Here is a 24,786-nt window from a genome sequence, read left to right on the forward strand (position 1 = left end):
GAAAAATCAGACCTGATATAAATTAAAAACCATTATGCTTCAAACCATAAAGCATCAAGAAAGTAAAAAAAAAAAAAAAAAAATTAAAGAACAGGAGGAAAAATTTGCAAATTATCTAAGGAACAAAGTATTTATATAAAGGACACTTGCAACGCCATAGTAAAAAAGCAAATAACCCAACTAAAAAATGGGATAAGCACATGAATAAACATTTCTCCAAAGAAGATATACAAATGACTATAGCACATAAAAGATGTTCAACATTATTAGACACTGTGAAATACGAATCAAATTACAATGAGATACCACTTCACACTATGATGACTATGAAAAGAAAAATAACAAGTACTGGTAAGAATGTAGATAAATTAGAATCTAGTACACTGATGGGAATGTAAGATGCAGCTGCTGTAAAGTAATGAAGTGTTTATTGATTCATGAACCTTGAAAACACCACACTAAGTGAAAGAAAACAGACACAAAAAACACATTGTTAAGATTCCATTTACATAAAATATCCAGAATAGGAAATCCACTGAGACAAAAAGTAGACTAGTGATAGGGTTAGGGAAAGGAAAATGTAACAGCTATGGGTTTTCTTTTGGGGTTAATGATAAAGTTCTGTAAAAAAGAAAATGGTAAAGATTGTACAACACTGTATATATAATGGCAGAGTGCTTGCCTCACGTGTGTGAGGCATTGGGTTCGAGCCTCAGCACCACATAAATAAATAAAATAAAGGCATGTGTCCATCTACAACTAAAAAAAAAAAAAAAAAAAAGCCACTAAATTATACACTTCAAATGGCTAAAATTGTAGATTTTATGTTGTGAATTTTACTTCAGTTTTTAAAAGTGGATCCCCAATTTATTTTTACAACCACAACAAAGAATCAGACTCAAATATTTAAACAGAACAATCTTAACTTTGTTACTAACTTTCAAATCTATTAACTATTCCATTATTCCTAAGGGAGCTACTATATATTATCACAAGTCTGCTTAATCTTAGCATTAAGATCTTTCTACCAAAACTACTTCAGGGATAAAAGACTGTAAATTGAGAGATGCCAATAAAATAGTATATACCCAGATGCTGCCAAGTGACAAAATTATTCCATATATGAATACAAGCACAAATATGAATAAAAATTTTAAATTGATATATGAAAATCATATTAATGGAGTACCACGTAATGTTTCAATACACATGCATTGTGTAATGTTTAAATCAGGTTGATATATCTATTTCCTCAAATATTTATCACTTCTTTATGGTAAAAACTTTCAAAATCCTGTCTTCTAACATTTTGTACGTTTTTATTATCTATAGTCACTCTACTATGCAACAGTACACTAAAGCTTCTTGTTCCTGTCTCTTAATAACCCAGATATCAACCTTTCCTCATTCCTCCCACCCTTCACTCTCCCAGCCTCTGGAAACCACCATTCCACTCTCAACTTTCTCTGAAATCAACATTCTTTTTTTTAATTCCACATGAGTGAAATCATATGGTACTTGTCTTTCTGTGCCAGGTTTATTTCACTTAACATAAAGGTCTCAGTTCTACAGTGTTGTCACAAACCACAGAGTTTCATTCATCTTTATGACTGAATAGTATTCTATTGTATGTTCTACAGGTTGCTTCCATTTCTTGGCTATTACTGCAATGAACATGAGAGTACAGAACTCTCTTCAACATAATGATTTCATTTCCTTTGGATATATATCCAGGAATGGGATTGCTAAATCATATAAAGGTTCTGTTTTTAATTTTTTGAGGAATTTTCATACTGTTTTGCTGTGGTGCTGAGTATTGAACCCAGGACTTCAAACTTGCTAGGCAAGGATTCTACCATTGAGTTACATGCCCAGTCCCCCAGCCATACTGATTTCCATAATAGCTGTAATAATTTACATTCCCACAACACGAGTTTCTTTTCTCCACATCTTTTGATGTCTCTTTCTTCAAGTGCTGGGGATGGAACTCAGGGCCTCATTCATGCTAGGCAAACATTCTACCACTGAGGTACACCTCCAGTCCCTGTTTTTTATCTTTTCATTCTTACTGGGGGTAAAAATGATATCTCATTGTGGTTTTGGCTTTCCTTTAGCTGATGATTAATAATGTTGAACATTTTTTTTCCATATACCAATTGGCATTGGTATGTCTTCTTTTGAGAAACATCTATTTAACTCTATTACCCCTTTTTAAATAAGGTTAATATGGTTTTTTGCTTGTTCCTTATATACTATGAGTATTGACTCCTTGTCAGATATAGTTTGCAAATATTTTCTCCCATTCTGCAAGTTATCTCTTCACTCTGTTGTTTCTTTTGCTGTGCTGAAACTTCTTAATTTGATGTAATCCCATTGTCTATGTTTGCTTTCCGCTTCTTGTGTTTTGGGGATCTTGTCCCAAAAAAATTCTTGCTTATTTCAAGGTCCTAAATTGTTTCCTTTAGGTTTTCTTCTAATAATCATAGTTTCAGGTCTCATGTTAAAGAATTTAATTCATTTTTAGTTGATTTTTGCAACTGTAAGAGATAGGAATCTAGTTTCATTCTTTGGCAAGTAGATATCCAATTTTCCCAGCATCATTTATCGAAGACCTTTTTTGCCAAAATTCATGTTCTTAACAATTTTGTCAAAATATGATTGGTTGTAGATATGTGGATTTACTTCTAGGTTCTCTATTCAATAGTTGACATGTCTCTTTTGTTTTTTCCCAAAAATATCTTGCCCCCCAACCATATTATTATTATTTGGTGGGGGGGGGGGGGGGTAGTGGAAATTAAACCCAGGAATGTTTAACCAGAGCCATATCCCCAGCCTTCCCCCCCGCCAGACAGGGTCTCACTAAGTTACTTAGGGCCTTGCTAAATTGATGAGGCTGGCTTAAGACTTGTGATCCTCCTGCCTCAGCCTTCAGAGTCACTGGGATTATGCGCCGCCACACCTGGCTTCACCTTTGTGTTTTTACTACTACAGCTTTGTTGCATATTTTGAAGTCAGATAGTAAAATGCTTCCTGCTTTGTTCTTTTTGCTCAAGATGGCTCTGGCTATTTAGAGTATTTTGTGATTTCATACAAATTTTAGGATTATTTTTTCTAGTTCTGTGAAGAATGTCATTAGTATTTTCATAGATTGTACTGAATCTGTAGATTGCTTTGGGTAGTATGGATATTTTAATATTGATCCGTCTAATCCAGGAACACTGAATTTTATTCCACATTTCTATGTCCTCTTCAACTTCTTTCATCAATGTTTTATAGGTATCATTGTAGAAGTCTTTCACCTCGCCAGGCATGGTGGCACATGCCTGTAATCCCAGCAGCTTGGGAGGCTAAAGCAGGAGGATCAGCAACCTAGCAAGGTCCTAACCAACTCAGTGAGACCCTATCTATAAATAAAATGTAAAAAAGAGCTGCAGTTGGGACTCAACAGTTAAGTGCCCCTAGGTTTAATCCCCAGTAACCAAAAAAAAAAAAAGGTTTTCACCTCTTTGAACTTATTTGATTTCTCAACAATTGTTGGTGTATAAAAAAAGCTACTGATTTCTATACACTGATTTGTATCCTGCAACTTTGTTGAGTACATTTATTAGTTCTAATAGTTTTTTAGTGGAGTTTTAGAGGTTTTCTAAATATAAGATCATATCATCTGCAAATAGACAATTTGTAGCTGGTGCAGTGGCATGTGTGTATAATCCTGGTCACTTGGGAGACTGAGGCAGGATGATCACAAGTTTAAGGCCAGCCTCAGCAATTTAGAGCTCTCCTGGGTTCAATGCCCCAATAGCAAAAAAAAAAAAAAAAAAAAGTGACAATTTGACTTCTTTTCCAATCTGGATGTCCTTTCTTTTTCTTGACTGCTTGTTCTGGCAAGCATTATGTTGAATAAAAGTGATGAAAGTGAGCATTTTTCAGATCTAACCTTTCAGAAAACAAAACTGTTAGCTTATTATAAATAACCTTTATTATATTTAGGTGCATTCCTGTCAAGAGCCATCCATGGACTATGTGTGGACCAAACCAGCATAGCAGCCAGTGAATAGGAAAATCTGGTATGTGGGAACTTCCAGTGGTAATCCTTATGGTTAAGACCACCCAGATACATGTGAATTTCTATTCAGTTTCTGCCAGGTCCCACAAAGCACGGGAGATGAGCTGACCTGCTGTAGCCACAGAGATGGGTACAGCTTCCCAAGATGCTAATCATGGCTGCAAGACACCATGAAGCAAGACTCCACCCTGAAACCTTATCCCTGCCTTTGATGTACTCTCTTAAATAAACCACGAGAGCCATTTTTTAATTGTTCAGCTCCAGCTCCTGTGTGGGCTGGACCTATCAGGCACTCCATGCCTTTCAAAACTAATGCTTTTGTCTTATTTCTTCACTAAATATTTCAGACTTTATTTTCTCAGGTGGCTTATCCCCTACTAAACAGGAAAAATTACGCTGGTGAGGTGGTGGCCACCTTGCGATACATCCCTTCTACACCCAATTTGTTTAACATTATATAGCATGTTTTTCGTACTTCATTATGTTGATATGGTGTCTCGTATTCATCAACTTGCATACATTAACCATCCTTGTATCTCTAGGATGAATCCTACTTGTTATGTACAATAATCTTTTTTTTTTTTTTTCAACGCTGGGATTGAACCCAGGTGCATCCTACCACTGAGCTACATCCCCAGCCCTTTTAACTTGTTTTGAGACAAAGTCTCACTAAGCACTAAGTTTCAGATGCTAACCTCAAACTGTCATTCTTCTACCCCAGTCTTCTGAGTGCTAGGATAACAGGCATGCATCACTGCTCCCAGAAAACAATCTTCTTAATGTGCTGTCAGATTCAGTTTGCTAGTCCTTTGTTGAAGATTTTGGGTCCTTTATTCATCAAGGATATTGGCAAGCAATTTCTTTTTTTTGTTGTGTTCTTATCTGGTTTTGGTATTAGGATAATGCTGACCTTGTAGAATGTGCTTGGAAGCATTCCTTACTCTTCTATTTTTGGAATAACTTGAGAAAAACTGATATTAATTCTTCCTTATGTTTGGTAGAATTCAGCAGTGAATCCCTCTGATCCTGTGCTTTTCTTTGATGACAGACTTTTATTACTGGTTCAATCTCATTCCTTGTTAATGATGCATTCAGGTTTTCTATTTCTTCATGATTCAGTCTTGATAAGGTGTTAAGTGTTTAGGAATCTATCCATTTCTACTAGGCTATCCAAACTATTATCAAACTGTTGGCATACAATTTTGATAATATCTAAAATTTTTTTGTATTTCTGTTTTGTCAGTTGTAACATCTCCCTTTTCATGTAATTTTATTTGAGTCTTCTGTTTCTTAGTCAGTTAAGGGTTTATTTTGTGTATCCTTTCAAAAAATCAGTTCATTCATTCTTTCCTTCTACTAATTTTAGGTTTAGATTGTTCTTGGTTCTCTAGTTCCTTGAGATACAGTGATAGGTTGTTTATTTGTGATCTTTCAGTTTTTTGATATAACATTTAATGCCTATAAACTTCCCTCTTAATACTGCCTTTGCTTTATCTTATAGGTTTCAGTATATTGTATCTCCACTTCCATTTATTCTAAGTATTTCACAAATTTCCTTCTTGATTTTTTTCCTTGATTCATTGGTTGTTCAAAAGTAAGCTGTTTAATTTCCATGTATTTGTATAGTTTTCAAATTTTTTCTTGTTATTAATGTCTAACCAAAAAAGATTCTCAACAGTATTTCAAATTTATCAAATTTGTTGAAATTTGTTTTGTGGTCTATAATAAGATCTATCCTAGAGAATGTTCTACATGTTATTGAGAAAAAATTACATTTAGCAGCTGTTGGATAGAACATTAAGATCCATTTGGTCTAAGGTGCAAATTAACTCTCCTGATTCTCTGTTGCTTTTCCGTCTAGATGATCTATTCATTGCTGAAATTAAAGGTCAAAGTTCCCAACTATTATTGTACCACAGTCTCTCTCTCCATTTAGGGCTACACATATTTGCTTTATATATCTGGGTGCTTCAATACTGGATACATATATATTTAAAATTATTTCCTTTTATCATTATATAAGGACCTTCCTTGTCTCTTTTTGCTGTTTTTGATTTAAAGTCTATTTTATTTGACATAAATATGGCTATTCCTGCTTCCTTTGGGGGTAGAGTGTGGGGATTTAATCCAGGAGCACGTAACCACTGAGCCACATCCCCAACCCATTTAATTTTTTATTTTTTGGAGACAGGTCTCATTAAGTTTCTTGCTAAGTTGCTGAGACTGGTTTCAAACTTGCTATCCTTGTGTCTCCAGCCTCCCAAATCACTGGGATTATAGGCAAGCACCACTGCACTTGGCTCTTGCTTCCTTTGGTGTTCATTTGCATGGACTATCTTATTCCATCCCTTCACTTTAAGTCTATGTGTGTCCTTAGAGGTGAAACAAGTTTCTTGTAAGCAATATAGAGTTGAATCTTGATTTTTTATCCATTCAGTCACTCTTTGTCTTTTAATCAGAGAATTTAATCCATTTATATTCAAGATAATTATTGATAGTAAGATCTTTCTATAGACATTTGTAACTTATTTTCTAGTTTCATTGTAGTTCCTGTCTTTCTTTCACACATACCCCTTATAGTCTACCCTTTGTGTTTAAGTGACTTACTGTAATAGTGTGTTTTGACTCCTTGCTTATTATGTTTCAGTTCTCTATTATAGATTTTTGCTTTATGGTTATCAGTAAAGCTAACAAAAAAATCTTTGATTAGGGCAAGTTATTCTGAAATGACAGCAATTTAACATGATCCTAAAGATATAAAAAGGAACAAAAGAAAATACACCAATAAGAAAACTCTACATTTGCTACGTTTGCACTCCTCCATTCCTCTCAGCATTTTTTAAAATTATCTTTTATATATTTTTTTAATATTTTTTTTCTTTTTTGGCAGACACAACATCTTTGTTTGTATGTGGTGCTGAGGATCGAACCCGGGCCGCACACATGCCAGGCAAACGTCCTACCGCTTGAGCCACATCCCCAGCCCTCTTTTATATTTTTTACTGTGCTGGGACTTGAACTGTGGGCCTCATTCATGCTAGGCAATTGTCCACCACTTAGCTATCCACCAGCCCTCACATTTTCAATTTTTGATATCCCATTTTATATCTTTCTATAATTGCCTATTTTCTAACACATTAATGTAGCTACTAATACATTTGTTTTGCTTTTAAGACTTCACATTAAAGATATAAATTGTACAGTATACTTATGATATTAAAGCATTCTGGATTTGTTTGTACAAATACTCTTATTAGTAAATTTAATACCCTTCCATGTTTTTTTCTTACTCATTAACATCCTTTCATTTAGTTTGAAGAACTTTAATATTTCTTGTAGGACAGATCTGGTGGAGATATAGTCTCTCAGCTTTTATTTGTCTGGAAATGTCTTTATCTCTCCTTTACTTCTAAAGGATAACTTTGCTAAGTACAGTATTCTCAGGTGACAATATTTTTTTTTCCTTCAGTACCGTGAAAACCTTATGCCACTTTCTCCTCTTCTGTAAGAGTTCTGCTGAGAAGTCTGCTGTCAGGTGAATTGGGACATTCTTATGAATTATTTGTATCTTTTCTCTTACAACCTGAGAATCTTCTCTATCACCTTTGAGAGCTTGATTTTCAGATGTCTTGGGGAAAAATACATCTGTTTTTCTGTTCTTAATATATATTTTTAAATGACAAGCCTTGAAGAAATAAAAGAAATCACACAGAAAAGATCAAAAAATTAAACTACATATCGGTTTTTGCAGTGTGTGGTGCTAGGGATCAAACTGAGGGCCTTGCATATACTAGGCAAGCACTGTACCACTGAGCTACACCCCCACTTTTCTGTATATAAATAACAGAATTGAGAAATAACTATAGCATATGTAACACAAGATTAGCTACATATAAATTGATAATAAAACATTTGCTTGATAATTAAACACAAACTGTCTGCTATGGTTTGAATGTACCCTGCCAAAATTCATGCATTGAAATCTAGTCACTAATAGGTTGATATTAAGAGGAAAACCTTAGAGAAATAGGTCATGGAGGTAGAATGAGAATGTGAATTAGATTAATGCCCTTTTATAAAAGAGGATTGAGAGAACTTGTTTGCCCCTTTTGCTTTCTACCATTTAAGAATGCAATAAGCAATCAAGGCAGACAGCAAGCCCTCACTAGACACCAATCTGCTGGGGCCTTGTTCTTGGGATTTTCTGGCCTTCTGAACTATAAGTAATAAATTTTTATTGTTCATAAACGACCTAGTCTAAGATATTTTATTACTGAAGCAAAAAGAAACTAAGATACTATCATTTCACAAGAGAAAAGAAAGCAAACATGAAATGCAAATATATGTAATCTATCAAGTTATCGTTACATAAAATAAATAGGATATATTTTTACTTTCTAGATTAAAAATTTTAATTTTATATTAATTCACAAATAGTATAGTTTTCTAAATAGTAGACTATAAGAAAAAATGGAAAATACATACACAACTTTGTTCAAATGGTACCATATTCTTCAGTTTTAACCACTCACCTTTCCTCACCTTGGTAGGATTCAGATGCTTTACACCTTTACTCAAACATTCTATAAAACCCATGATCATTTTATAATTTAAAAATATTAAAAATATATTGCAAGGGCTGGGGATGTGGCTCAAGCGGTAGCGCGCTTGCCTGGCATGCACCACATACCAACAAAGATGTTGTGTCCGCCAAGAACTAAAAAAAAACTAAAAAAAATAAATAAATATTAAAAAATTCTCTCTCTCTCTCTCTAAAAAATATATATATATATATATATTGCAGTATTTTGTAGTTTTTAGTGTATTAAGTCCTACACGACGTGTTTTGTTGAATTTATAACCCAAGTGTTTTTGTTTGGGTTTGGTTTTCAGGGTTCTTTTGGGTTTTCTGATGTATGTGTACTTCTCTTTATCCAGTGGACTTTAGTAGGGAAATTAAGGTGAATTTTCAAGGCTATTTGGACTGATCTCAAATTGTCACACTTCAAAACATAACATATTATATCAAACACTCTCTTCTAGTAATTAACGGTGGTGGACATCTGTAATCCCAATGACTCAGGAGGCTGAGGCAGGAGGATCATCAAGTTTGAGGTCAGCCTCAGCAACTTGGTGAAGCACTAAGCAACTCAGCAAGAACTTGTCTCAAAATAAAAAGGATTGGGAATATGGCTCAGGGGTAAAGTACCCCTGGGCTAAGTGCTCAGTACCAAAAATAAATAAATATGAAAAATAAAATAAAAAATAAACTAAGGCCTAAATTTCTGGGTGAAATGAGAACACTGTAGAATATGAGATAGGGTCTCACTAAATTGCTTAGGGCCTCACTAAATTGCTAAGGCTGGCTTTGAATTTGCAATCCTCCTCCCTCAGTCTCTGGAGCCACTAGGATTACAGGAATACACCACCATGCCTGACCTGAAAATCCAGATTTGAAAGAAAGAAGTAAAATTATATTTTCATAAGCAATGATCTTTTATATAGAAAAACCTAAGGAATCCACTAAAAATGATTAAAACTAAGAAATGAGTTCAGCAATATTATAGCATACAAGATCAATATAAAAAAAAATAAACTATTTCGGGGCTGGGGATGTGGCTCAAGCAGTAACACGTTCGCCTGGCATGCGCGGGGTACTGGGTTCGATCCTCAGCACCACATAAAAATAAAAAAATAAAGATGTTGTGTCCACCGATAACTGAAAAATAACTATTAAAAAAAATTCTCTCTTCTCTTTAAAAAAAATAAAAATAAATAAAATAAAATAAACTATTTCTACACATGTGCAATAAACAATCTGAAAATGAAACAAGAAAGCAATCCCAATACTTAAACATTTCATTTTAATAAGAAAAGATGTGTTGGGAGGTGCCCTGGATGAACACACCTTTAAGTCCTGATGCAGGGGGCTCTGACCAATTACTACATTTAGTACAGACTCTGGGCGTTGTCCCAGCTCAGATAGCAAGGTGTGGCTCCAGGTGCAGGTGTCACCCTCAGGTTGAGTTACACTCACCTGATCCTTTGTAATCCTACCCCTATGCCCTTTTTGGAATGGAATGTTCAAAGGAACCTCCCCCTTGTGTGTCTCCTATATAAGAATAAAGAATTCCAGTGGTTCCCTCTCTTTCCACAGACCCTTAAGGTCTCAGAGCTGTCCCCAGATTATTGAAAAGGTACTTCTGTGCTTTTTTTGTCATTTTTTTAAGTTATTGGAATAGTCGGATTTTGTGAACCCAGCATTAGGTTGCCAATGGTGATAGATGTGCAAAACTTGACTTAGTATCAGATGGCAATGTTCTCCAAATAGATAAACAGGTTCAACACAATCCCCAATAAAATCCCAGGTGGTTGTTCTGTGGAAATTGACAAAATAGGGGTTGGGGTTGTGACTCAGCGATAGAACGCTCGCCTCACATGAGCGATGCCCTGGGTTCAATCCTCAGCACCATATAAAATTAAATAAGTGAAATAAAGGTATTGTGTCCAACCACAACTAAAAAATAAATAAATAAATAATAAAAAAGAAATTGACAAAATATTTCCAAAATTCACATGGAAATGCAAGGGTCCCAGAATAGTTCAAAACAATCTTGAAAATGAAAAACCAAGTTAGAAGATTCATACTTTCCAATTTCATAATCTACTACAAAGCTACGATGATCAAGAATTTGTGGCACTGGCAGAAGAACAGATATATGGGGCTGGGGTTGTAACTCAGTGATGGAGTGCTTGCCTAGCATAAGTGAGGCACTGGGTTTGATTCTTAGCACCACATACAAATAAATAAAGTTCTATCAACAACTTTAAAAAAATGAAAAAAAAGAACAGATAAATGGATCAAAGGAACAGATTTAAAAGTCCAGAAACCCATGCTGTCATTTACGGTCAACTGATTTTCAACAAGGCCACCACAAACACTCAATGGACAAAGAATAGTCATTTTAATCAACGGTGTTGGGACACTGTTTAACCAGATGCAAAAGAATGAAACTGGACTCCTATGTTACAAAAATTAATTCAATTAAAAACTTAAGTTTAAAAGCTAAACCTAGAAAACTCTTAGAAGAAAAGGCATGTATAAATCTTCAAAACTGAAATTAAGTAATTGTATTTTAGAAATGATATCAAAAGCACAAACAATAAAATAATAAAATAGGTAAACTGGACATCAAAAATGAAAAACTTGGGCTGGGGTTGTACAGCACTTGTCTGGCACTGGTGGGGCACTGGGTTCGATCCTTGGCACCACATAAAAATAAATAAATGAAAGGCATTCTGTCCATCTACAACTATAAAACAAAAAAATTTTTTTTAATTAAAAACTTTAGGGCTGGGTCTGTGGCTCAGTGGCAAAACACTTACATGCTAGGTAAGTATGTAAGTGTAATCTTTAGCTCTGCATACAAAAATAAAATAAGGACATACTGTCTTTAATGGTCAATTTGAATCATCAACTTGATTAGATTAAGGTGTGCCAAGGATTATAGGGATTATGGGTGTGTTGATGAAGGTGTGTCTAGAAATGATTGGCATGTGGGGTAGCCAGCTGAAATGGAGACCTTTCCTAAACATGGGTGGCACCATCCAATAGGATGATGGCTTGGATGGGATAAAATTTGGAAGAACAAGGAAGCAGCAGCAGATGCAAGCTCCAGTCTTCTTGAACTGGTTCTTGATTATTGCTGCAGTCCTCTGAGGATATCCAACTCTTGCTTCTTCTCTCTTCTAAAGTGGATTTTCCAGAAGCCTTCAGTCTCGGACTAAGGTAGCACCATTGATCCCTCTTGCTCTGGGGCTTCAGCCTCTTGGACTACACAGCTACTGGTTCTTCCAGCTCTCCAGCCTGCAGGCAGCCATTGTGGACTATCCAGCTTCTGGTCAAATAAGCCAACCCAATAAGTCCCCCTTTTATAATTTACTTTGTGTTGATTCTGTTCCTCTAGAGAATCCTAACTAATACACTACACATCTATAACTACAAAAAAAATAAAAATAAATAAAAACTTTAGTGCTTACCAGAACAATATCGAAAAAGTGAAAAAGTAAAAGAAAAGCCCACAAAACTGGAGAAATTGTTTTGTAGATCACCTATCTGATAAGGGAATTGTATCTAAAATACATAAGAAAACTCCCCTAACTCAATAATAAAAAAAAATTCGGGGGGGAAAAAAAAAGGACTAACTCAATAAAAATTAGCCAAAGAATCTAAAGAGACAGTTCCTCAAAGATTTTTCACAATGAATATTCAGTGCCACTAGCCCTGAGGGAAATGCACAAACACAATAAGACACCACTTCACACCTACTTTGATGGCTAGACTCAAAAAGACAGTAACAAATGTTGGTGAGGATGTGGGAAAACTTGAAACCTTCATACACTACTGATCAGTCACTTTGGAAAAAAATCTAACAGTTCCTCAGTAAGTTAAAAGTAGAGACACTATACCATTCAACTATTCTACTCCTATGTATTTCTTTTCCATGCAACATGAAAACATATGCCTACGTAAAAACTTGTACACAAATGTTGATAGAAGCATTAGTCATAAGAAGAACCACAAAATTAAAGCAATCTAAATCTGAATATCCATCAACTGACAAATAAACAAAATGTGGTATATACACACAATGGAATATGATTCAACAATAAAAAAGAATGATATAGATGAAGCTTAAAAACATGCTAAGTAAAAAAAAAAAAAAAAAAGGAACACATATTATGATTCCATTTGTATGAAATACCCAGATCAGGAAATCAATCAAGTCAAAACATAGATTAGTAGCTGGGCACAGTGGCGTACACCTGTAATCCCAGCAGCTCAGTATGCTGAGATAGGAGGATCACTATTTTAAAGCCAGCCTCAGAAACTGAGCGAGGTCCTAAGCAACTCAGCAAGACCCTTTCTCTAAATAAAATACAAAATAGGGCTAAAGATATGGCTCAGTAGTTGAGTACCCCTGAGTTCAATTCCTGGTATAAAAAAAAAAAAGAAGTAAGAGGGAAAGATGGCGGCAAATAGAGTGCATCACCCCCGTGTACCGCATTACTGCGCAGGTGAATAACGAGTTAGAATGACCAAAAGCTATCTTGTTAGGAATTTCCAACAAAATTGGGGTACACCAAAACCTAGAGGAAGGATTTCCATCACCGAAGACCGGTTACTAGGTCTCAACCGCGAGTGAAATGTGCAGCCTGAGATTCTGGCTGATTGATCCGCGGCCCGCCCGCGGCTAGAGACGGTGGGGCACCGAGAAGTGGCCAGCAATGCAGAGAAATGGCGCTGCGGATTCTGTGGAGTCCTGCCGGCTGTGCCCTCACTGAGCTCCGGGCTGAGTTCGGGGTTTGAGATGGGGAAGGAAGCGGTCCAGTTCTGTCCCCCACACCAGACAGCCCACCAAGGAAGCCAGCGGCCACCATCTTGGAGAGCTGATGTCACCATCGCCAGTTTCCCACAGATCACAGCAATAGAACAGGTGTGTGTCATTCAGCCCCTCTCCCATACAGTGGGGAATTCGCATAAAATCTCTCCCCGGCTTTCCGGGGACGGGACTATCAGAGTGAGCGTGAATAGAGGCGTGGGGAAAGGTAAAGGCACCTGACCTCCAACTCCCCCTCCCATCAGCGGCGGGGGAGTGGCAAGCGGAAGGAATCAAAACAATAAGGTGCGGGTTCCCAATAGCCGCGCTACACATCCAGCAAACTGCAGGCCCAGAGTATAGTTTGAACTGCCGAGAGGCATCACACTGGGGAAGGCCTGGCTAGCAGGAGAAGCGAGGAGATTAGAGGCCAGGAATAAACCTAAGCTAACAGGTTTTGAGAGACACCAGGTGCGGGAGGAGAGAGCGGCCTCACACAGATTGTATCCTACAGCCAGAGGGCAAAATCTTAGCCTGGAAGGCACAGCACCACCTACTGGAAGCGAAGAAAATAGAAGCCTAACAGTGCCTTTTGTTTTTTTTTCTTTTTTCATTTTTTTTAAATTTTTTAATTTTAAATTTTTTTTAATTATTATTTTTTTCAATTGTAATTTTTTTCAATTGTAATTTTTATTTTACTGCATTTTATTATTTTTTTATCAATTCTTTTCTTTTCTATTCTTTTCTCTTTCTTTCTTCTGTCCCTCTCTCTTTCTTGGTTTGCATCCTTACCTTTTCCCCCATCTTTCCTCTTAAGCATGACCACCCAGATTATGTATAAATTACTAAATGCAAATAGATGAATACTACGAATCGATCTATAGTCCGCCTAAGCCCTTAACTACCCTCAAGTACTCCTGTCAATTCTCTTGTTAATATCCGCCTGCATTTGAGCAACCCCCCAAAGAAGCTAACATATACTAACATCCATACCATCAAATCGCCCAACCTTAACATAAAATCCTACGTCCAAACCTCAATTCTCTATATGCCATCAAAATCTGAAGGCCTTTAATGAAACTAATTAATTTACCTTAAATCACAATTAAATCCAACATCTCTAAACATTGTCTCCTAACACAAAGGAGAGATAGTAGAACTATTAAAAAAAAAAAAATTTAAAGAAGAAAACAGAAACACAGCAGTCAAACAGAGTTGGAAAGTAACGTGAGCACCATGAAAAAACAAGGGAAAAAAAGATTACAAACAATGCAGGACAACTTAAATACACAGGAGAACCTAGAGGCATCAGAAAAATGGACAGAGAAAGAACTCAAGGCATACCTAACTCAGATGGAACGGAATCTTAGAGAAGACATTAGACAGCAAGTCCAAACAATGAAAGTATATTTTGAAAACGAATTAAATAGGCAAATTCAAATGGCAAAGAACAAGCTCTACCAGGAGATAGAGATTTCAAAAAAAAATCAAACAGTAATCCTAGAAATGCAGGAAACCATAAACCAAATTAAAAACTCAAATGAGAATATTACAAATAGACTAGATCAAGTAGAAGTCAGAACATCAGATAATGAAGACAAAGTTTATCAACTTGAAAATAATATAGTCAACACTGAAGGATGCTTAAAATTCACGAGCAATTTATCCAAGAGTTATGGGATGTCATAAAAAAACCAAACTTGAGAATCATTGGGATAGAAGAAGGTATAGAGGTTCAAACCAAAGGAATGAACAATCTATTGAATGAAATAATCCTAGAAAACTTCCCAGATATGAAAGATGGAATGGATTGCCAAATCATGGAAGCCTACAGGACCCCAAACATTCAAAACCGTAATAGACCAACTCCAAGACACATAATTATGAAGATATCCAACATACAGAACAAGGAGAGAATATTAAAAGCTACGAGAGAAAGGAGGCAGATTACATTCAGGGGTAAACCAATTAGGCTAATGGCTGATTTTTCATCACAGACGTTGAAAGCGAGAAGATCCTGGAACAACGTATTTCAAACGCTGAAAAATAATGGATTCCAACCAAGAATACGGTATCCAGCAAAATTAAGCTTCAGATTTGACAATAAAATTAAAATATTTCGTGATAAACAAAAGTTAAAAGAATTCGCAGCCAGAAAACCAGTACTGCAAGGCATTTTGAGCAAAACACTACAAGAAGAGGAAATGAAAAACAGCACCCAAAACTAACAGTGGGAGGTAACTCAGTAAAGGGAAGGAAAAAAAATAACCAAAAAGGAAAAACTAGCCATATTAAAATAAATAAATAGGGCTGGGGATGTGGCTCAAGTGGTAGCGCGCTCGCCTGGCATGCATGCGGCCCGGGTTCGATCCTCAGCACCACATACAAACAAAGATGTTGTGTCCGCTGAAAACTAAAAAATAAATATTAAAAAGTTCTCTCTCTCACTCTCTCTCTTTTAAAAAATAAATAAATAAATAAAATAGACAAGCATGACGGGAAGTACAAACCATATATCAATAGTAACCTTAAACGTTAATGGCTTAAATTCACCAATCAAGAGACATAGGCTAGTAACCTGGATTAAAAAAACAAATCCAACAATATGCTGCCTTCAGGAGACTCATCTGACAGGAAAAGACATACACAGGCTGAAGGTGAAAGGTTGGGAAAAAATCATACCACTCACATGGTCCTCGGAAGCAAGCAGGAGTGGCCATACTCATATAGAATAAAATCAACTTCAAACCTAAGTTAATCAAAAGGGATAAAGAAGGGCTGGGGATGTGGCTCAAGCGGTAGCTCGCTCGCCTGGCATGCGTGCGGCCCGGGTTCGATCCTCAGCACCACATACAAACAAAGATGTTGTGTCCGCCGAAAACTAAAAAATAAATATTAAAAGAAAATTCTCTCTCTCTCTCTCTCTCTCTCTCTCTCTTTCTCTCTCTCTCTCTCTCTCGCACGCGCTCTCACTCTCTCTTTAAAAAAAAAAAAGGGATAAAGAAGGACACTATATACTGTTAAAAGGAACCATCCACCAACAAGACATAACAATTATCAATATGTATGCACCAAACAATGGTGCTGCAACGTTCATAAAACAAACTCTCAAGTTCAAGAATCAAATAGACCACAACACAATCATTATGGGTGACTTCAACACACCGCTCTCTCCATTGGACAGATCCTCCAGACAAAAGCTGAATAAAGAAACTATAGAACTCAATAACACAATCAATAACCTAGACTTAACCAACATATATAGAATGTATCAACCATCATCAAGTGGATACACGTTCTTCTCAGCAGCACGTGGATCCTTCTCAAAGATAGACCATATATTATGCCATAGGGCAACTCTTAGTAAATATAAAGGTGTGGAGATAATACCATGCATCTTATCTGATCATAATGGAATGAAATTGGAAATCAATGATAAAAAAAGGAAGGAAAAATCCTGCATCACCTGGAAAATGAACAATATGTTACTGAATGATCAATGGGTTACAGAAGACATAAAGGAGGAAATCAAAAAATTCTTGGAGTTAAATGAAAATACAGACACAACATATCGGAATCTATGGGACACAATGAAAGCAGTTTTAAGAGGGAAATTCATTTCCTGGAGTTCATTCCTCAAAAAAAGAAAAAAAACAACAAATACATGAACTCACATTTCACCTCAAAACCCTAGAAAAGGAAGAGCAAAACAACAGCAAATGTAGTAGAAAGCAAGAAATAATTAAAATCAGAGCGGAAATCAATGAAATTGAAACAAAAAAAAACATTGAAAAAATTGATAAAACTAAAAGTTGGTTCTTTGAAAAAATAAATAAGATCGACAGACCCTTAGCCATGCTAACAAAGAGAAGAAGAGAGAGAGCTCAAATTACTAATATACGGGATGAAAAAGGCACTATCACTACAGACACTACAAAAATACATAAGATAATTAGAAATTATTTTGAAACCCTATATTCCAATAAAATAGAAGATAGCGAAGATATCGATAAATTTCTTAAGTCATATGATTTGCCCAGATTGAGTCAGGAAGATATACACAATTTAAACAGATCAATAACAAAGGAGGAAATAGAAGAAGCCATCAAAAGACTACCAACCAAGAAAAGCCCTGGACCAGATGGATATACAGCAGAGTTTTACAAAACCTTCAAAGAAGAATTAATACCAATGCTTTTCAAGTTATTTCAAGAAATAGAAAAAGAAGGAGCTCTTCCAAATTCATTCTATGAGGCCCACATCACCCTAATCCCGAAACCAGACAAAGACACTTCAAAGAAAGAAAACTATAGACCAATATCTCTAATGAACTTAGATGCAAAAATCCTCAATAAAATCCTGGCGAATCGAATACAAAAGCATATCAAAAAAAATTGTGCACCATGATCAAGTAGGATTCATCCCTGGGATGCAAGGCTGGTTCAATATATGGAAATCAATAAATGTTAATCACCACATCAATAGACTTAACCATAAGAACCACATGATCATCTCGATAGATGCAGAAAAAGCATTCAACAAAGTTCAGCATCCCTTTATGTTCAAAACACTAGAAAAACTAGGGATAACAGGAACTTACCTCAACATTGTAAAAGCTATCTATGCTAAGCCTCAGGCTAGCATCATTCTGAATGGAGAAAAATTGAAGGCATTCCCTCTAAAATCTGGAACAAGACAGGATGCCCTCTCTCACCACTTCTATTCAATTTAGTCCTCGAAATACTAGCCAGAGCAATTAGACAGACGAAAGAAATTAAGGGCATAAAAATAGGAAAAGAAGAACTTAAATTATCACTATTTGCGGATGATATGATACTATATCTAACAGACCCAAAAGGGTCTACAAAGAAACTACTAGAGCTAATAAGTGAATTCAGCAAAGTGGCAGGATATAAAATCAACACGCATAAATCAAAGGCATTCCTGTATATCAGCAACAAATCCTCTGAAATGGAAATGAGGACAACCACCCCATTCACAATATCCTCAAAAAATAATAAAATACTTGGGAATCAACCTAACAAAAGAGGTGAAAGATTTATACAATGAAAACTACAGAGAAATAGAAGAAGACCTTAGAAGATGGAAAAATATACCCTGTTCATGTATAGGAAGAACTAACATCATCAAAATGGCGATATTACCCAAAGTTCTCTATAGGTTTAATGCAATGCCAATCAAAATCCCAACGGCATTTCTTGTAGAAATGGATAAAGCAATCATGAAATTCATATGGAAAAACAAAAGACCCAGAATAGCAAAAGCAATTCGAAGCAGGAAGTGTGAATCAGGAGGTATAGCGATACCAGATTTCAAACTTTACTACACAGCAATAGTAACAAAAACAGCATGGTACTGGTACCAAAACAGGCGGGTGGACCAATGGTACAAAATAGAGGACACAGAGACCAATCCACAAAATTACAACTTTCTTATATTTGATAAAGGGGCTAAAAGCATGCAATGGAGGAAGGATAGCATCTTCAACAAATGGTGCTGGGAAAACTGGAAATCCATATGCAACAAAATGAAACTGAATCCCTTTCTCTCGCCATGCACAAAAGTTAACTCAAAATGGATCAAAGAGCTTGATATCAAATCAGAGACTCTGCGCCTGATAGAAGAAAAAATTGGCTCCGATCTACATATTGTGGAGTCAGGCTCCAAATTCCTTAATAGGACACCCATAACACAAGAGTTAATAACTAGAATCAACAAATGGGACTTACTCAAACTAAAAAGTTTTTTCTCAGCAAAAGAAACAATAAGAGAGGTAAATAGGGAGCCTACATCCTGGGAACAAATTTTTACTCCCCACACTTCAGATAGAGCCCTAATAACCAGAGTATACAAAGAACTCAAAAAATTAAACAATAAGATAACAAATAACCCAATCAACAAATGGGCCAAAGACCTGAACAGACACTTCTCAGAGGAGGACATACAATCAATCAACAAGTACATGAAAAAATGCTCACCATCTCTAGCAGTCAGAGAAATGCAAATCAAAACCACCCTAAGATACCATCTCACTCCAGTAAGATTAGCAGCCATTATGAAGTCAAACAACAAGTGCTGGAGAGGATGTGGGAAAAAGGGTACTCTTGTACATTGCTGGTGGGACTGCAAATTGGTGTGGCCAATTTGGAAAGCAGTATGGAGATTCCTGGGAAAGCTGGGAATGGAACCACCATTTGACCCAGCTATAGCCCTTCTCGGACTATTCCCTGAAGACCTTAAAAGAGCGTACTACAGGGATACTGCCACATCGATGTTCACAGCAGCACAATTCACAATAGCTAGACTGAGGACCCAACCCAGATGCCCTTCAATAGATGAATGGATAAAAAAAATGTGGCATTTATACACAATGGAGTATTACGCAGCACTAAAAAATGATAAAATCATGGAATTTGCAGGGAAATGGATGGCATTAGAGCAGATTATGCTAAGTGAAGCTAGCCAATCCCTAAAAAACAAATGCCAAATGTCTTCTTTGATATAATGAGAGAAACTAAGAACAGAGCAGGGAGGAAGAGCAGGAGGAAAAGATTAACATTAAACAGAGACATGAGGTGGGAGGGAAAGGGAGAGAGAAGGGAAATTGCATGGAAATGGAAGGAGACCCTCACTGTTATACAAAATTACATATAAGAGGTTGTGAGGGGAAAGGGAAAAAAAAAAGGAGAGAGTTAAATTACAGCAGATGGGGTAGAGAGAGAAGATGGGAGGGGAGGGGAGGGGGGATAGTAGAGGATAGTAAAGGTAGCAGAATACAACAGTTACTAATATAGCATTATGTAAAAATGTGGATGCGTAATTGATGTGATTCTGCAATCTGTATTTGGGGTAAAAATGGGAGCTCATAACCCACTTGAATCGAATGTATGAAATATGATATGTCAAGAGCTTTGTAATGTTTTGAATAACCAATAAAAAAAAAAGAGTTTACACACACACACACACACACACACAAAATAAATAAATAAATAAATTTGTGATTGTTTAGGCTGGAGTGGAGGGACTAAGAATTGTAGAGTTTCTTTTGAGGAGAAGAAATGTTCTAAAATTCATTGCAGTAATGGCTACATAACTCTGAATATATCAAAAGTGATCAAATTGCACAGGGTAAGTGGGTGAATTATATGATATACAAAATATACCTCAATAAAGCTGTCTAGAAGAAATGAACATCTGGTGATCCAACTCAGAACATCAGTAACCAATTGTACTAAGTAGGAAGGGCACAAGCCTTGAGGTGCTGGATATCTTGATTTGGGTGGTAATTACATGGGTGTACACATCAAGTCATACAGTTAAAACTGAGTCACTTCACTATAAGTCACTGATACCTTAATAAAATTTTTAAAAATAGTAAGATAGGTGTGGTGGCACTTGCATATAATCCCAGCCACTTGGGAGGCTGAAGCAGGAGGATTACAAATTCCAGGCCAACCTCAGAAACTTAGCAAGAACTGTTTTAAAAAAATAAAAAGAGCTTGGATTGTAGCTCAGTGGTAAAGCTCCCTGGACTCAATCCCTAGTACCCCCACAAGATAATATATATGGAACAAGTGAGTACTTCAATTAATCCTAAGAAAAGTACATCTAACTATTATAGGGAAACATAGATTCAGAAAGGTAATTTCACCAGGGGTAGGGATGAAGCTCAATAGTAGAGCGCCTGCCTAGCATGTACAAAGCCTTGGGCTCAATTCCCAGTATCAAAGAAAGATCGAACGAACACACACACACAAACTTGCCCAAAAGAAGGCACTTACACTTTTGGCTCCTGACTCCAATATTCCACTACCTTTAAATCTCCTCTAAGTAGAACTGCTACTTGATGCATGGTACATACACATAAATATTTGCTGAATACATGAGTACCATAAAGCACACATTTAAATTATTAAATTCTATTTAAAAGTGGCGGGGTTTAGCTGAGTGGTAGAACAAGTACTTAGTATGTACAAGGCCCTGAGCTCCAGCCCCAGCACTTGAATAAATAAATAAATGCACAGAGGGACAAAATTAAAGGCACAGAAGAATGTAGCTAAAGAAAGTTACATGGAAAATCTAAAACTTACAGTTATGCTTAAATTTAAGATAACAGTATGAACAGAACTTAGAAGTGGGGATTAGTATGGGAGAAGACTGGAGCAATCATAATGCTCTAGGAAAATATCTTGTATAGCGTTTCCAACTTATTAAACATTTCCTGTACCACTGAGTTATTTAAACCAATATGCTCAAATTTTAATAGCAAGGGTAGCTATACCACCAAATACATATAATTTCTTAAAGGCATATAAATAAGTACCCTTCTCCCTAGCATAACTACTGTGGGGTTAATGTGGGTTTTCAAAGAATCACAGCAAATAAGGGGTCAATAAGAAGCATTAGAGAATAGAGGCACCCCACAAATTCAAATACCAAAATTACAATGCTTCGTGAGATTTAGCCACACTAAGTTCCTATTTTCACAGAAATTCTAAGAGTAAAAAAGGTCACTGGCAAATTTAAACAAGCAAGCCAGCATACAGTTCAACTACTTTTTTTTTTCTTTCAAGATGAAGAGCTCAGGGCTGAGTTGTGGCTCAGTGGTAGAGCACTCACCTAGTATGCATGAGGCACTGGGTTCTATCCTCAGCACCACATAAAAATAAAGATACTGTGTCCACCTAAAACTAAAAAATAAACATTTAAGGAAAAAAAGATGAAGAGATCACAAAATAATGGCTTATCTTCACTTACTTGAACTGAGGCTATAGCATTAATTACCAATAGCTGCTTATGAAAAAGGAATCAAGTCTGGAGGCAAACAGCAACTTCTTAACCAAAACAGTGAGGAATAAAATATCTCTTAGAAGAATTTACAAACAGGAAAGGTGACCCAATAAATCATCTGTTTCACAGGTAGCATTTTTGGTGGTGTCCTTTAAAATCCCCAATTTGGAATATTATTTGTCATTTTCTTTTACAACATCCATCATACTGATCTATTTGAAGAACAATCACTGACAAGATAATTTAAAATCCTGACATTCTAGATACTAAACCTGTCAAAACAGTTTTGAAAGCTTGTGGGGAAGGGGTGGGTAGGGACATTAAGAACAATTCTTTATGAATGACTGACTCTTCACCCCTAAACCAATCAGTATTCAAGAAATTTAGTATCAAGCTCTGTATCAACTGGTTACAATAAGCTTGACTGTTTCTGTAACTGGGAAGAGAAAAAGGAAAATGAACATCTATACACATACACACACAAACACCTGATACCTTGTTTCCCAGTTTATAGTCAGCCTCAGTTTAGGACAAGTGTGTAACAGAATCCAAACACACTTTGAACAATAATTAAAGCTATCATTTACTGAATCCTTGGACACTGTTCTAGGTACTTCAAACACATATGGTGGTTATTCCTCCCACTAACTGGTAGATACCCATACCGCTATTTAATGGGTGAGGAAACTTACTCAGTTGCTACGCTGGTAAATGACTATACTGGGAACTGAAACTCACTACTTCTGATTCCAAAAGCGGGCTTTCCTTGATTCAACTACAAAGCAGAGCCTTCCATGACAGAAAAAAAAAAAAAAATAGAGAAGCATATCCTTTCATTTTTTCCTGTGTTACTGATGTCTCGGTATGATTTAGTGACTAAATGCAATACTGGAGTCAGGCTATCTGAATTCAACCCCAATTCCATCACTGACAAGCTGTAAGTCTTCCTATTTCATAAGGTGTCTATTTCATAAATGCGTGCTTGTAAAAGGCTTAAATAGTGCCTGCCATCGAATGTAGGGGAATCACACCAGCTCTGTTGAGGGGGTAAGTGGTACGTGATGATAAGGTTTCCAAAGGGGGGGAAAAATTCTGGGCAACGAACTAGTAGAAGCAAGTTATCACATGACAATCAGAAGTAACCTGGCGGGAGAAAGAAGGAGCGAGGAGTCAGCGGCGGCAGAGGAGCCTAGTCGCCCTACTCCAGCAGAGGTCCGCGGGAGGCGGCGGCGGGGACGGAGCCAACTCCCAGGGAGTGTGAGCAAAAAGACCCCGTAGTCTTTCGGAGATGAACGAGAAGTGGAGATAAGTATGCCCGGGAGGATGAAGGCCGCCGTCCGGGTGTGAGGGGGTCCGGCCAGGCACCCCAGGGCGGAAGCCCACCCGGCCATCCCAAGAGGCCTTGCTCGCGGGCAGTAACAGTCCACCCCAGAGTCCGGTGCGGCCGGCCAGAGCACTCGGAGGGGCCCACCGGCGTCGGGAAAGGCCCGCCGCGGCGTGGGGAGCGGCCTACCTCGGGGTCTCTGCGGGTGAGAAGTGGGCTGTGGCCCCGCCGAAGCCGAAGAGGAGGCGGGAAGAGGGCGGGCTGAAGGTCTGCGGAGGCGGCAGGTACTCACCGGCTGGCTCGCGCGGCTCCGCAGAGCCCCTCCTTCGGGACGCTGGGGGTCGCGAGAGGCTGCAGCGCGTCAAGAGTTGGGGATCGTCGGGCGCGCGCGAAACCGACGCACCCCGGGCTTGAGACGCGATCTCTAGACCCGCGCAGGCGCGGGAGACTGTGGACGCAACCAACCTGGCCACAGGGGAAAGCCGCGGGATGTACCAACTGCATGAAACGGGGCACGCGGCAGTCCTGGCCCCTCTGGTGCGCTCTCTGGCCCCGTGGTTTGAAAGGACTCGGCGGCAGTGGTTTAAGAGGAAATCAAGCGGTAGCCCTTTGGCCCCCAAATCACTTCCATGAATCCTTCGAAGTCGGCTCTGCAACATCAAGCCGCCTCTTGCCCTTTATTTGGATGTATCCGAATTATTGCGTTCACATAACTACTTACCATCTCCTCTGAGGTTAAGTGTCACCGTCTGATCCTTTCAGTAGAGGTAGGGAATCGTAGAAACGAAACTCAAGACGACCAGGTGGAAGTGTAGGATTAACACCGCCACTTTTGAGAACAATTCGACTTGATAGAATTGAAAATGCCTGTTTTGCCGGGCGGGGTGGCGCATGTGTGTAATCCCAGCGACTGGAGAGGCTGAGGCGGGAGGACCACGAGTTCAAGACCAGTCTCAGCATTTAGCGAGACCCTGTCTCGAATTTTTAAAAAAAAAAAATAAATAATTTGAATGCTTGCCGACCTAGCAATTTCACTTCCAGGAATATACAGAAAGAAATTTATTCAAGTATACACAAGAAGATATGTTTCAAGAAGCCTGCTTCCTTGTTAAAAAAAAAAACTGCGAACAAAAAAAAAAAAAAACTGCGAACAAAGGAAATGCCCAATATTCAGATGAAAATAAATAAAATAATAATATGTAGAT

At 37.4% G+C, this 24,786-nt stretch overlaps 1 protein-coding gene across 4 annotated transcripts in view; it reads right to left on the bottom strand.

Annotated features, from left to right (window-relative positions):
• Positions 1-24,010, bottom strand: part of Uimc1 (ubiquitin interaction motif containing 1) — a 131,779-nt gene extending 107,769 nt beyond the window's left edge. For 3 of the 4 annotated variants that reach the window (XM_027941113.2, XM_027941111.2, XM_027941112.2), the window contains exon 1: positions 23,874-24,010. The gene's annotated coding sequence lies outside the window, so the exon portion shown is untranslated. The other variant, XM_071612167.1, reaches the window with a different exon arrangement.
• Positions 24,011-24,786: the final 776 nt, after the last annotated feature.

This window comes from Marmota flaviventris, chromosome 5 (assembly GCF_047511675.1).
Source record: "Marmota flaviventris isolate mMarFla1 chromosome 5, mMarFla1.hap1, whole genome shotgun sequence".
NCBI lineage: Eukaryota > Metazoa > Chordata > Mammalia > Rodentia > Sciuridae > Marmota > Marmota flaviventris.